This window comes from Podarcis vaucheri (assembly GCF_965113315.1).
Source record: "Podarcis vaucheri genome assembly, chromosome: 3".
NCBI lineage: Eukaryota > Metazoa > Chordata > Lepidosauria > Squamata > Lacertidae > Podarcis > Podarcis vaucheri.
In genome coordinates this window covers 6572019-6585142 of record NC_138761.1, presented here as the reverse complement: position 1 = coordinate 6585142, position 13124 = coordinate 6572019, and the positions used below count along the sequence as shown (strand labels likewise).

The 13124-nt window shown below is 44.2% G+C and overlaps 2 long non-coding RNA genes across 12 annotated transcripts in view; one reads left to right on the top strand and one right to left on the bottom strand.

Moving 5' to 3' along the window:
• LOC309529640 overlaps window positions 1-13124 on the top strand; it is a 350951-nt gene that overhangs the window by 314974 nt on the left and 22853 nt on the right. Inside the window, exon 1 of one of the 6 annotated variants that reach the window (XR_014218232.1) lies at window positions 13042-13119. The exons of the other annotated variants lie outside the window; for them this stretch is intronic. This is a non-coding gene — a long non-coding RNA (uncharacterized lncRNA). Of the gene's footprint in view, window positions 1-13041; window positions 13120-13124 lie in introns of those variants that run through there. 6 annotated transcript variants of the gene reach the window in all.
• LOC309529713 lies at window positions 3143-11553 on the bottom strand. 6 transcript variants are annotated; one of them, XR_014218358.1, is made up of 3 exons: window positions 11447-11553; window positions 4568-4724; window positions 3143-3309 (listed from the first exon to the last, which is right to left on the bottom strand). It is a non-coding gene; the product is annotated as an uncharacterized lncRNA (long non-coding RNA). The 6 variants fall into 6 exon arrangements; XR_014218359.1 differs by having other exon boundaries at window positions 11439-11539; XR_014218360.1 differs by lacking the exon at window positions 11447-11553 and adding an exon at window positions 7268-7581.

Sequence of the window (13124 nt, the reverse complement as noted above, 5' to 3'; positions counted from 1 at the left end):
CCATCAATTCACCTTTGAAATCTCCTTGCCCTGCATGTGCCCACTCAACCTCTTCAATTGGTCGACTTGGATATTTTTTTCAAAGAACTGTTTGATGCTATTATGACTACAACTAATAATAATTTTAGGATATGAGCCTGTGAAAATGCTCTTCCTTCAGGTAACTGCAAGGATCCAGCAATCTGGTGGGGACAGGTGAAGCGTGAGTTATTTACCTGAGGGATAAATCCCCTGGGCATTGTATCCTCCTCATAAAATTTTCATTTGATCCAAGCTATTTCGTTCTGAAACATGACTGCAGCAGATCTGGATGTTAAAATCCCCTAGGACAACCAAACTAGGTGTCTCCAGGAAGCCGCTCAGGCAGGGAATCCTTGGTGCAGCGGGGAGGTCAGTACACCAAAAGGAATCCTGTACTGCCCCTATTGCACAACTCCCAGAACATGAACTCAGAAAACTGGGTTTTCCCAATAGGACGCCTGGTGCAGACTAACGACTTCCTAAAAATCCTGGGGAAGCCAGGAGCAGCAAAGAGAGAACTGCCAAGCATAGGTGAAGGATCTTCATGGTTCAGGATGAGTTGACGTGGCAAAGCTGAATGCCAGCTTTTAAGCCAAATGGAGCCCCAAAGGTTGCCAAGAGAAGGCAGGGAGAGAGCGGGAGATAACATTTCAGTCAGGAGCAGCAACGTTCTAAGATTTCATCAGCTACATACTCAGAGTCCTGGTGGACTGTTTTGATATAATTTTGATTTATTCAGAGAATCTAGAACAGCATATACATCATATGAAAGATGTTCTTCAGAGGTTGAAAAAATGTGCTTCAGAGTTGAAAAAATAACAGTTCCACTTCTCAACAGTAGATTTCCCGACATTTTCCCCCCTGTGTGTAGATTCATCCTTAGAGTGGTGTGGTTGCTCCACTCTCAGCGGACCTCTGAATCTCTTTGTTGTTTAGGCTGATACATCTTAGCTTTCACCCTGTTTTACATCTTCCTGCTCCTCCTCACACTTCTCTCTCTTGGACTTTAGGATTAGAAGTTATCTCCAAACTCTACGCTAGGAGATCAAAGGAGAAACAGGCCAGCAACAGCACAGATGGGCAAGAGAGACCAGCAGGCTGTGGCCTTCAGGGCAGGACACAAGGGGGAAGAGTTGGGGACACTGAATTATAGTTGTGATTCTTGGACGAAGAGAAACAGATGGAGTCTCCCCATTGCTTTCTCCATATAGGGTCCCTTGCTGTTCTCAAGAAATCCTCCCAAATTCCTTCCATGAAAATAGGGACATCCTGTTTTATTATGAATAATAATTTTACTACAGTGGTACCTCCAGTTACAAACGCCTCAGGTTAGAAACATTTCTGGTTACAAACTTCGCTAACCTGGAAGAGTTACCACGAGTTGAGAACTTTGCCCCGGGATGAGAATGGAAATCGTGTGCCAGCAGCGCAGCGGCAGCAAGAGGCCCCATTAGCGAAAGCACACCTCTAGTTAAGAACAGTTTCAGGTTAAGAATGGATCGCCAGAAATAATTAAGTTTGTTACTAGAGGCAAAATTGAAGGAATGGGTTTCCCAAACCCAAAACTGACAGTGCAGGCAGTTTGAAACTGCACCAAAATCCCTATTTTACCTTAGCTAAAATGCTTTAACTTGAGCTCTTGAGCCAAAACCCAGCTGTATAAACAAGTGCTCAAAGTTCTCTCTCTTATCAGTCTATGAAGGCTGGTAATGACGGATGGCTTGTCCATTCCAGAGTGGAACAGGGATGACACTCTGGGCCTTATCTTACATCCTGACCACAAAGACCACAAAGATGCACAGACCTAGTCCGGGAACAGCGCCAGAGTGTGTTCTTGGAGTTGGTGACCTCTTGCTCCAAGAGTAGAAGAACAGAAATACCCTTTTATGGTCAGAAGTACAGGAAGGAATACCCTTTTATGGCTAAAAATACCGGAGCAGGAACATATGTGATGTCAACCTGCGTGTATAGGCTGACGTGGTTGGATTCCTGGGGAAGGAGGGAGAGGGTGCCTTGAGGATATATATACTGCATGAAATTTCTCATTTCTTTGGACTTGCTGTGGACTGACCACGCAAGTGCCTTTCTGCTTTTCCGGAGAGCAGAAATAACGAACTCTTTCTCTGAACCAACCCTCGGTGTCATTTGACATCCTTCCTCCTGTCCGGGAGCAACACAGAGCCCACCAATCAGTAAAGTCTAATAAGGCACACCACTGTATTTATACCCCACCCATCTTAAGTGTAGTCAGGATGTCTGCAGATCTCCAGAAGCAAACCTTTTAGTGTCTTTATTTCGGATCCTATAAATTATGTCTAATTTGTTCAGTTTGTGTGTTTTTGAATGATTTAAGACTAAATTTTTATGTTGTAATTATTATTATTTTCCATCTTGCAAGCCACCTCAAGCATGGTATGAACTATGGAAAGGCACCACTCCCATAAAATTATGTCTGGAGGTATATAGCCATTGAGCTAAGTACCCACCATTCACATCTTAAAAGAGTGAGCTCTGTTGCCATAGAGAGGAATGGATGTGCATTCTCTTATCTCACCCAACTGGAAGCCATGGGATCCTAGGATGAAGAATTCTTCCAGGTAGGCACATGTGCATGCAATTATGCTCAACATACTGTAATGAGTGGGCTTTGTGGGGCTAGTTTCTGTAAAAGCCAGGGCTACTTCCCATCCTGTAATCCTTTAGCTGGAGGGGCCTAGAATCTATAAGAGGAAACTTCCAGATCTGGTCTGGTCAGTTCAATAACCCCAAAATTCAGAGACCTGTGAATTTGGAAGGATGACTAAATTTCAACTGGCATACTTTTTCAAAGAGTACAACTCAGATTGGTTCCTATTTAAAAGGAAACTTCTTCTTCTCCCTCCCATTCCACCCTCCATATTTTACCACTTTTCATTTTCCACATTTTGGCCCAGTCCTACTCACTAGACTGTATAGAGAGATCCTCATCCCCTTTTAGTCTTCCTTTCTTATGGCGTTTTGGGCCTCTCCACAAACCATGCTTGCTGACACCTCCTTCTCATGGATGTAAGGTGCCATTTTGGCTTCACTAGCAATAGCACTCATGCTTAGAAATGAAAAACAGAGGGAAAAGGCTTTTGGATCTGCTTTTATTGCAAGGCACAAGCTCAGGTAAGCCTTGAAAATGTTGCTTTTTCAATCTGGATGCTTTGGAGAAGAAGTCCCTAACTGGGGATGAAGCGGGATCCAGCAGCTCTCAAAGAGAGGGAGCATCTTCCATTTTCCAAAGGCATCTATCACTCCTCCCGTCTAAAACATAGAAACCAGCAACAAAAAGACAACAGTTAACTCGGTTTCATAGCAAAGTGACCATGTTTGAGACACAAAAATACAAAGCAAGGCATGTTGAACCACAAGAAAGTTTTCCTGATAATAAACCATTGGGTAGGGATAGGTCTGTTTCAGTTTTTCATTTCCAGAAGCTATGAATTACATAGATTCCCCTTTCAATGAGAACTGAATCCAATCTCTTGCCCATCCTTACCCCTGGGGGACTTTCTTTTCTAGGTACAATTAAATATGTCACAGAATAGTGAGTGAGCTTGCAAGGTCTCCAATATTCTCCTGCAGACTGGATGTTATGCACGGCAGGGATTTGTTGTCTTTGTGGCCCTGAAGAAGAGTTCAGGGTTAACAGGAAGCTTGCACCCCATTTTGTGGGAGTGTTTTGAGAAACACAAGAGAACGGACACCCTTGGGTTCATTCAGTCCAGTTGCTAATTTCTCTGTATACACCCAAGACAAAAGTCTACTGCCTCAGGTTCTTTCTTTAAAAGATAAAATAAGAATGAATCTGCTTGGAACTGAAAGTGGGAGATTTGCATGGAATGTATGGGATGTGATACTGAGGTAATCTTAGACGGTGGAGGGCAGGACACCACACAGAGTAAGAGCCCAGCATCTGTTAAAGCTGCAGAATAGACATCCCTTAGGCACTGAGATAAACAATGGATGAAGCTGCACAACAAATTAAATGTGCCCCTCTGGTGTGGTTTAGGGATTTGGTAAAGGAGATCTGGCATAAGGTCACAGGGCAAAGGGGCCAAAGACAGCTGGACCAGCCATGAGGCAGGTGAGGACCCTGCTTCTGCTGGCAGAAGCCCCCCAGACAACAAACCCATTGGTGCCCCTCCTGCCCCGCTGGTTCTGCCTGTGGCGAAAGAACTCAGCACAATCTTGCTTAAAATGGGCAACAATGGTAGTGCCGCTTCTGTGCCTGCAACCAACAGGGTATGGTGTGTGTCAGCGGCAGATCAGTCCATCGCAGGAGGAGCAGGTAGATGGGCTTAGGAGCCGTGCTGGCAGAATGGCAAAGCAGAAATTATCATTTTGCATCAAGCGGCAATATGGGATGTGCCACCCTTGGCTGATTCTGGCATAGGTATTTTTATATTTATTTTTGCAATGGGGGAATTGAGCTTGCAGGCAAAGGATGATCAGTTTAGGGGACGCTGCATTGGGTACTTAAAATGATCAATGCAGGGGGTAATGGGTAAGCTGAAATTACCTTTTGGTAAGCTGAAATTACCGGTCGCAACATGGAATTCTAGGAGCACACCTTCCAATCTTTTTAGAATTATTAGGACAACCTTGAGGTGAGCAAAAACCATTGGCCTTATGATAGCAATCCCAAATATTCTGAGGTTCCTGGTTTTGTGCAGATCCTGTGCAAAGAGAGAAACAAACAAAAGTGGGGAGAAGGAAGTTAAATCACAATAGAATGAAAGAGAGGAACAACTGCACAGCCCTTTGAACAGGAGTGGCTCTGTGACGCTCTGGGTGCTGTGGCATCCCAACTCCTACCCCCCACCCCACCCCTTGCCACTGGCCCCTGGTGTTTACCACCCTTGCTACATTCACAAGGAGAAATGGTAAATGTGCTTCTCCAGATATTTGCTCATGAGTGGAGGGTGTCAGTCCACGAAACACGACAGCAAGAAGTGAGGCACACATGGGTTATACGTTATAGAGAAACTAAAGCCTGGAACTGAAGCCATCAGAGCCCCTAGGACTACCCAGAATAAAAGGCTCTATATTACATCAAGAAACATTTTCCACTAATTAGAAACTTTATACCCCAAATTTATTGGCAGACCTGTGGAAGAGACAAATCAAAATTTTATTTTCTAAAACGTATTCCATAAATTTGCATAGAATTGCATAAAATCTTACCAAACTGAGAAAAGAAGAGGCTCCTTTTCTTTTTCCTTACCAGTTTTACATGCGATGCCATTTTCCATATATTAATAAAAAGGTAAAGGACTGTTTTGACAGTTAATTCCAGTTGCAGACAACTCTGGGAGCCGGCGTTTGACCATAGACAGCTTCCGGGTCACGTGGCCAGCATGACTAAGCTGCTTCTGGTGAACCAGAGCAGCACACGGAAACGCCGTTTCCCTTCCCGCCAGAGCTGTCCCTATTTATCTACTTGCACTTGATGTGCTTTCGAATTGCTAGGTTGGCAGGACCAGGGACCGAGCAACGGGAGCTCACCCCGTCGTGGGGATTCAAACCGCCAACCTTCTGATCAGCAAGCCCAAGAGGCTCAGTAGTTTAAACCACAGGGCCACTCATGTCCCCTTTTCCTTATATTACTCTGCCATAATGAAGTCAACATGTGAACATCAAAGCACAGCCGTCCTCTGAAAGGCAGCTCTCCCTCCAAGTAATGTATTTTAAAAATGTACATGAAAAAGTGTAATTTCATGACAATAGCATGAAAATATAGGTTATAACAGGGCAAATTGCATAGCAATTATGGGCATAATGGGGAAATTCACCAACACAGAGCATATATCCCCTAATAGACACACTTTGGTAAGCAGTTTTGTCTGATATATACATTTTTATGCTAATTTTACCACTAAAGAAATATCTCTAGCAAGAAAAGTGAGCTTCCTTTGCAAGGCCACAGAACAGCAACTGTACTCCTCTCCCTCTTCCACCCCATAATAGGCTGGCAGGTGTCCCTCTGTCTTCTTCCTCTCCATCCCTTACCTGGGGAAGCCAGGAGCAGCAAAGAGAGAACTGCCAAGCACAGGTGAAGGATCTTCATGGCTCAGGATGAATTGTGGTGGCAAAGCCAGGCAAAGCCAGCTTTTAAGCCAAATGGAGCCCCAAAGCTTGCCAAGAGAGGGCTGGGAGGGAGAAGCAGATTGCATAATTTTAATTTCTTTGGGACGTTGTGACTTAGGCTGACGTGGACGAGAATGTTGCCAAAATCACGTGCCTCTGGAAAGGCATTCCTGCATTCTGTCAGTCATAGCAGTTTCCACACAAGATCACAAACATTCACGATGTTCTGTATTCATGTTTCAGAGGGAGATAGCTTAAATCAAATGAAACATTTATGAGGAGGATGCAATGCCCCACATAGGCAGTGCTAGGGGGATGTATCCCTCAGGTAAATAACTCACCCCTCACCTGTCCCCACCACATTGCTGGACCCTTGCGGTTACGTGAAGGAAGGGGACTTTTCACATGCTCACCTCCCACAATGATTATTCTTAATCTGGCCAAATTTAGATTCACAAAATGTTTAGGGGTATGCGTTACCCCTACATCCCCCCATGAAATTGCACTGCGGAGTAGTAATAGCTTCAAACAGTTCTTCCAAAAAGAAAAAGAAAGATTCAAGTCCACCGATTGAAGAGGTTGAGTGGGACATGCAGGGCAAGGAGATTTCAAAGTTGAAATGATGGACTCTTTGCTTACTTGAAGTCAAGGCAATCTTCACATGCTCTCTTGTCCTTGTTCTCATTCTTGCAATCATCATCATCATCCTTTTTCGCAAACACCTTTTTCTAACTAGACTCAAAGCAACTTACAAAAATATTTTCAAACATGAGGGGCTCTGCTTCTCTGCTTGCTCCACCTGCCATGTTCCACTCTGCACCCCATCATAATTGGCCAACCTGTCCTTTCCTTTCTCCTTTCCACCCTAGAATATGACTAAGCCCCCTTTCCCCCTTCCAACCCCTGTTTCTGAAGCTGCTTCACTCTTCTGTCCTGCGCTCCTTGGAGTCCCTGTTATTTGTGGCTAAAGATCAGGGGTGATGGGATCTCCAGATCAGAAACATTCAAAGGCCGATGAGTTAACCTTCTCTGCTTTGAGGTTTCATTTGAGCTTTCATGCTCAGGCCTGGTGCTTTCATGTGCAAGGTGCTTGAACCTGAATATGGATCCCTTTGCAAGGAATATATGCAACCTAATCCTCAGCTAACAGACACGGGTGCGCTGTGGTCTAAACCACTGAGCCTTGGGCTTGCCAATCAAAACGTCGGCAGTTCAAATCCCCGTTACATGGTGAGCTCCCGTTGTTCGGTCCCAGCTCCTGGCAACCTAGCAGTTCGAAAGCACACCAAAAAATGCAAGTAGATAAATAGGTACTGCTCCTGCGGGAAGTTAAAAGGTGTTTGTGTGCACTGTTCTGATTTCGCCAGAAGCGGCTTAGTCATGCTAGCCACATGACATTGAAAAACTGTCTGTGGACAAATGTAGGCTCCCTCAGCCAGTAAAGCAAGGTGAGCTCAGCAACTCCAGGGTCGTTTGCGACTGGACTGGGTCCTTTACCTTTTAACCCTCAGCTATTCAAACAAGATGGAGGGGAGAAGATCACAGTGAGCAAATGCCCAGCAGCTATTGAAGTTTTAGGATGGACAGTTATGGTGATCCCTTTCCACTGAGATAAACAATAGATGAAACTGAATATTAATCTAAACAATCAAATACCATGTGATTTAAGGATTAGACCATGTGGATCTGGCAAAACCTCACAGAGCAAAGCAACCAAAGACAGGGCTGATCCCAGAGCCTTGAGGCAGGTGAGGACGCTGCTCCAGGTGGCAGAAGCCCCCAACCCGGCACAATGCCCATGGGTGCCCCTCCTGCCCTGCTGCTTCTGCCAGTGGAGGAGAAGCACCAGCATCATCAGCACTGATTTTGGAAAATATCACGGCCATTTGGGGCAGTACGGGAAGTGCCGCCCTAGGCTGATTCTGCCATAGGTGTCTTTTGCAATTGACAAGGTATGAAAACAACTGGCTGTGCAACCAATTAAGCTTGCAATCAAAGGACGATGTATTCAGGGACCACTTAAGTAATTGACACTTTGTGTAAGGAATGGAACAGGTAGCTAGTACTCACTGCTCTATCAAAATGACATTCTGTGTAATAAAAAGGTTGCATTAGAGATACTTTGTACTGCCAGTGGTTGTTTAATTAATGAAAAACCTAATTAAGACAACTGTAAATCTTGCAGGCTGTATAATTAACCTACATAATGACTATAATGAGTTTTGTTTTGGTTATTTCTGTTTCTGAAGGAATAGAATGGCTCTAAGACATGGATGGGAAGATGGAGGGAGGAGAGATGAGTTTGTATCGATGCAGTTTTTACATAATGGAGGAAATAATAAAGGTTTAATGGAAAACTCAAATGGATATAGCAGAAAAATGCTATATTAAAGGAGGTTAAACTGGAATCAGATAAATGATCATCAACTTGTAAAGAAACCTGTTGTTCATGTTAGCAGGCATCATAAAAGTTTTCCAAGTTTTACGTAATGAAACTATTTTCTCAGTTCACTGGCTCCCTTTGCCTAAATCCGAGAAGGGATGTTCATTTAGGGTGGTAGCCTAAAGCTACTCAGATCAGAGGCTCCTGAAAATGATTGATCCAAAAAATGCTACAAGAGGGGCATGGTGCGGGGAGGAGAAATGATACTTTCCTCTGGACACTTGTTTGATTCTCATTCGCCAAGCAGAAGTTCCCTTCTGCAACAATTATACAGTGGTGGACAGCTCCCAATGTCTGTGAAGAAAGACAGCAGGACATCATCAACAGGAGGCAGATATAATCGGTTTGTAACAGGCCAAATACTGTGTAGAGGGAGAACAAATACCATGGTCCACAAGTGAAAGGAAAGTTCATTCAGAAGAGCATGAAATGGAGGCACAACTTCATAGGCCCTCCTAAAATAAATCTTGGCTGGACCCTTGCGGTTACCTGAACGAAGAGCACCTTTCACAACAATAATTGGCCAGCCTGTCCTTTTCCTTCTCCTTTCCACCGTAGAGGATGACTAAGCCATTTACTTAATTACTTACTTACTTAAGGTAAAGGGACCCCTGACCATTACGTCCAGTCGTGGCCAACTCTGGGGTTGTGGCGCTCATCTCGCTTTATTGGCCGAGGGAGGCGGCATAGAGCTTCCGGGTCATGTGGCACGCATGACTAAGCCGCTTCTGGCAAACCAGAGCAGCGCACGGAAACACCGTTTACCTTTCAGCCAGAGTGGTACCTAGTTATCTACTTTTCTTTGACGTGCTTTAGAAATGCTAGGTTGGCAGGAGCAAGGACCGAGCAATGGGAGCTCACCCCGTTGCAGGGATTCGAACCACCGACCTTCTGATCAGCGAAGCCAAGATAACAAAGAGAAAGAGAGCTCAAAGTCGGTTCTGGTAGAGGGTTTAGGTTCATGGTCAGAGGAAGTAGAGCTTGAAGGGTTAGAGAGAAAACCCATAGCAGACCTTTGGGACCAGAGTCTTGCGAGAAGCCTAGCCAGAAAGAACAGTACTGAGAGGAAATTTCCCATATTTTGTTAATTAATTGATAATTCTCACTCACACAATATGCCACCCAAAAATATAAGAAAAATATAAGAAACCCTCAGCTATTCAAACAAGATGGAGGGGAGAAAATCACACTGAGCAAATGTCCAGCAGCTATTGAAGTTTTAGGATGGACAGTTATGGTAATCCCTTTCCACTGAGATAAACAATAGATGAAACTGCATATTGATCTAAACAATCAAATACCATGTGATTGAAGAATTCGACCAAGAAGAATTGGCAAAACCTCACAGAGCAAAGCAACCAATTAAGCTTGCAGAAGCCCCCAACCAGGCACAATGCCCATGGATGCCCCTCCTGCCCTGATGCTTCTGCCAGTGGAGGAGAAGCACCAGTATCATCAGCACTGATCTTGGAAAAGTTCACAGCCATTTGGGGGAATAAGGGATGTGCCACCCTAACCTGATTCTGCCATAGGTGTCTTTTGCAATGGACAAAGTATGGAAACAACTGGCTGTGCAACCAATTAAGCTTGCAATCAAAGTACCATGTATTCAGGGACCACTTAAGTAACTGGTGCTTTGTGTAACGAATGGAACAGGTAGCTGGTACTCACTGCTCTATCAAAATGACATTCTGTGTAATAAAAAGGTTGCATTAGAAATACTTTGTACTGCCAGTGGTTGTTTAATTAATGAAAAACCTTATTATGACATCTGCTTATTTCTGTTTCTGATGGGATAAAATGGCTCTAAGACACAGAATGGAGGGAAGAGGAAGGGAGGAGAGATGAGTTTGTATTGATGCAGTTTTTACATAATAGAGGAAATAATAAAGGTTTAATGGAAAACAAATGGATATAGCAGAAAAATGCTATATTAAAGGAGGTTAAACTGGAATCAGATAAATGATCATCAACTTGTAAAGAAACCTATGGTTCATGTTAGCAGGCATCATAAAAGTTTTACGTAATGAAACTATTTTCTCAGTTCACTGGCTCCCTTTGCCTAAATCCAAGAAGGGATGTCCATTTAGGGTGGTAGCCTAAAGCTACTCAGATCAGAGGCTCCTGAAAATGATTGATCCAAGAAATGCCACAAGAGGGGCATGGTGCGGGGAGAAGAAATAATACTTTCCTCTGGACACTTGTTTGATTCTCCTTTGCTAAGCTGAAGTTCCCTTCTGCAACAATTATACAGTGGTGGACAGCTCCCAATGTCAGTGAAGACAGCAGAACAAATGAATGGGAGGCAGATACAATCAGTTTGTGATAGGCCATATCCTGTGTAGAGGAAGAACAAATACCATGGTCCACAAGTAAAAGGAAAGTTCATTCATAAGAGGACGAAACGGAGGCACAACTTCATAGCCGACCCCCCTAAAATAAATCTTGGCTGCACCTATGCTTCCCATATTTTAAATTTGTTTGGAAGATTTTGACTTAGGCTGACATGGAGGAGAATGTTGCCAAAGTCACATGCTTCTGGGAAGATATTGCTGAAATCTGGTAGTCATAGCAGTTTCCACAGAAGTAGGATCCCAACTACAGATCGCAAACATTCAGATCTGCTGCATTCATGTTTCACAAGGAGATCGCTTGGATCAAACAAAAAGTTTATGAGGAGAATAGGCAGTGCCAGGGGGGTGTATCCTTCAGGTAAATAACTCACCCCTCACCTGTTCCCATCACATTGCTGGACCCTTGTGGTTACCTGAAGGAAAGGCACCTTTCACAACAATAATTGGCTAGCCTGTCCTTTCCCTTCTCCTTTACACCATAGAGGATGACTAAGCCATTTACTTACTTAATTACTGTGGCAACCACACAGGGCCCCTGGACGTTTGATGGTCTATTGACCCTGTGCCACCACTGTGATTGCTTTCTTCGCTGCCACCACCCCGCTTCTCATGGGGACACACGGAGTCCAGACAGTTGTTAACATTAACAAATAATCAAGTTTATTTTTAAATGCAGGAACAAGCGTATGGTTTCAGTTTATTTTTCTCTTGTCAGTTTCTTAATCTTAGTTCCTAACCACTCCAAACTGATTATTCCCAACTATCTATCTGACTCCACCTGACAATTCCTCTCACAATACATCTCTGCCAACCCAAACCTAATCCTCCCTCTTCCTTCTTCAACTCCCAAACCTCAACTGACTTTCAAAGCCTCCCACTCTAACTTTTACTCCCCCCTTGAATTCTCACTGGCCAATCACATCACACCCATTTTAACCCTTTCCTATGACCCATCCTAGGAGGCAAACGCCACATTCCTCCCCCCTTAAGAAGATTGACTCAGGAGGGATAACTTAACCTAGTTATTCTCCTGATCAATCAGCAGTACATCTTTATGGCAAATAAACATTTCCTAACCTGTCATTTCACCCTTCACTTCACACCTAACATTTGTACATCAAACACTGGGTTCTGGTAAAATATACATATATACAAAAGCCTGTTACATCTTAAGCATTCACTTAACTTTCAATTGCAGGTCTTCTGGATAAGGCGTCTGCAACGGTGTTCAGGGTCCCTTTCACATTTTTAACCGTAAAATTAAAGTCTTGCAGTGATAGGTCCCACCTCATCAGCTTACCGTTGGTCCTCATGGTTCTCAGCCACAGCAAGGGTGAATGGTCAGTACATAAAGTGAAAGTTCGGCCCCAGATGTACGGCTTCAGTTTCTGTAATGCCCACACGATGGCAAGGCATTCCTTTTCGATGGTCGAATAATGTCTTTCCCTTGGCAGTAGTTTCTTGCTTATGAAGGTGATGGGATGCATGTCGTCCTTCTCTCCCTGTTGGCACAGCACGGCCCCGATCCCGGCATTAGATGCATCGGTGAAGACGGTGAACTCACGATCATAATCAGGAGCAACAAGGACTGGATGTGATGTCAAGGCGCTTTTTAAGGCGTCAAACGCCCGCTGACATGCTGCTGTCCAGTTAACCATGTCTGGCTCCTTCTTCCGCGTTAGGTCAGATAAAGGCACTGCTATTTCGTTAAATTTTGGAATAAATTTGCGATAATAACCGGCTAGTCCTAGGAAAGCTCTGACTTTCTTCTTGGAGGTAGGGGTAGGCCAGTTGGAAATGGCTTCTACCTTTGTCTCTAAAAGTTTCATCACTCCTCCTCCCACCATGTGTCCCAGGTATTGAATAGTCGAGACCCCTATCTGGCATTTGCTAGCTTTGATGGTCAAGCCCGCCTCTTTAATTCGCTGTAGCACCATCCCTAAGTGCTCTTTGTGTCTCTCCCAAGTTGGACTGTACACAGCCATATCGTCCAAATAAGCAACTGTGAACTCTCTTAATCCGTTCAGGATTTTGTCCACCAATCGCTGAAAAGTTGCTGGCGCATTCTTTAAGCCAAAGGGCATTACTTTAAACTCAAACAGCCCTAAGGGACTTCTGAACACAGTTTTCTCCTGGTCCCTGGGATCCATTTCTACTTGATAGTACCCCTTTGTCAAGTCTAGGCAGGTGAT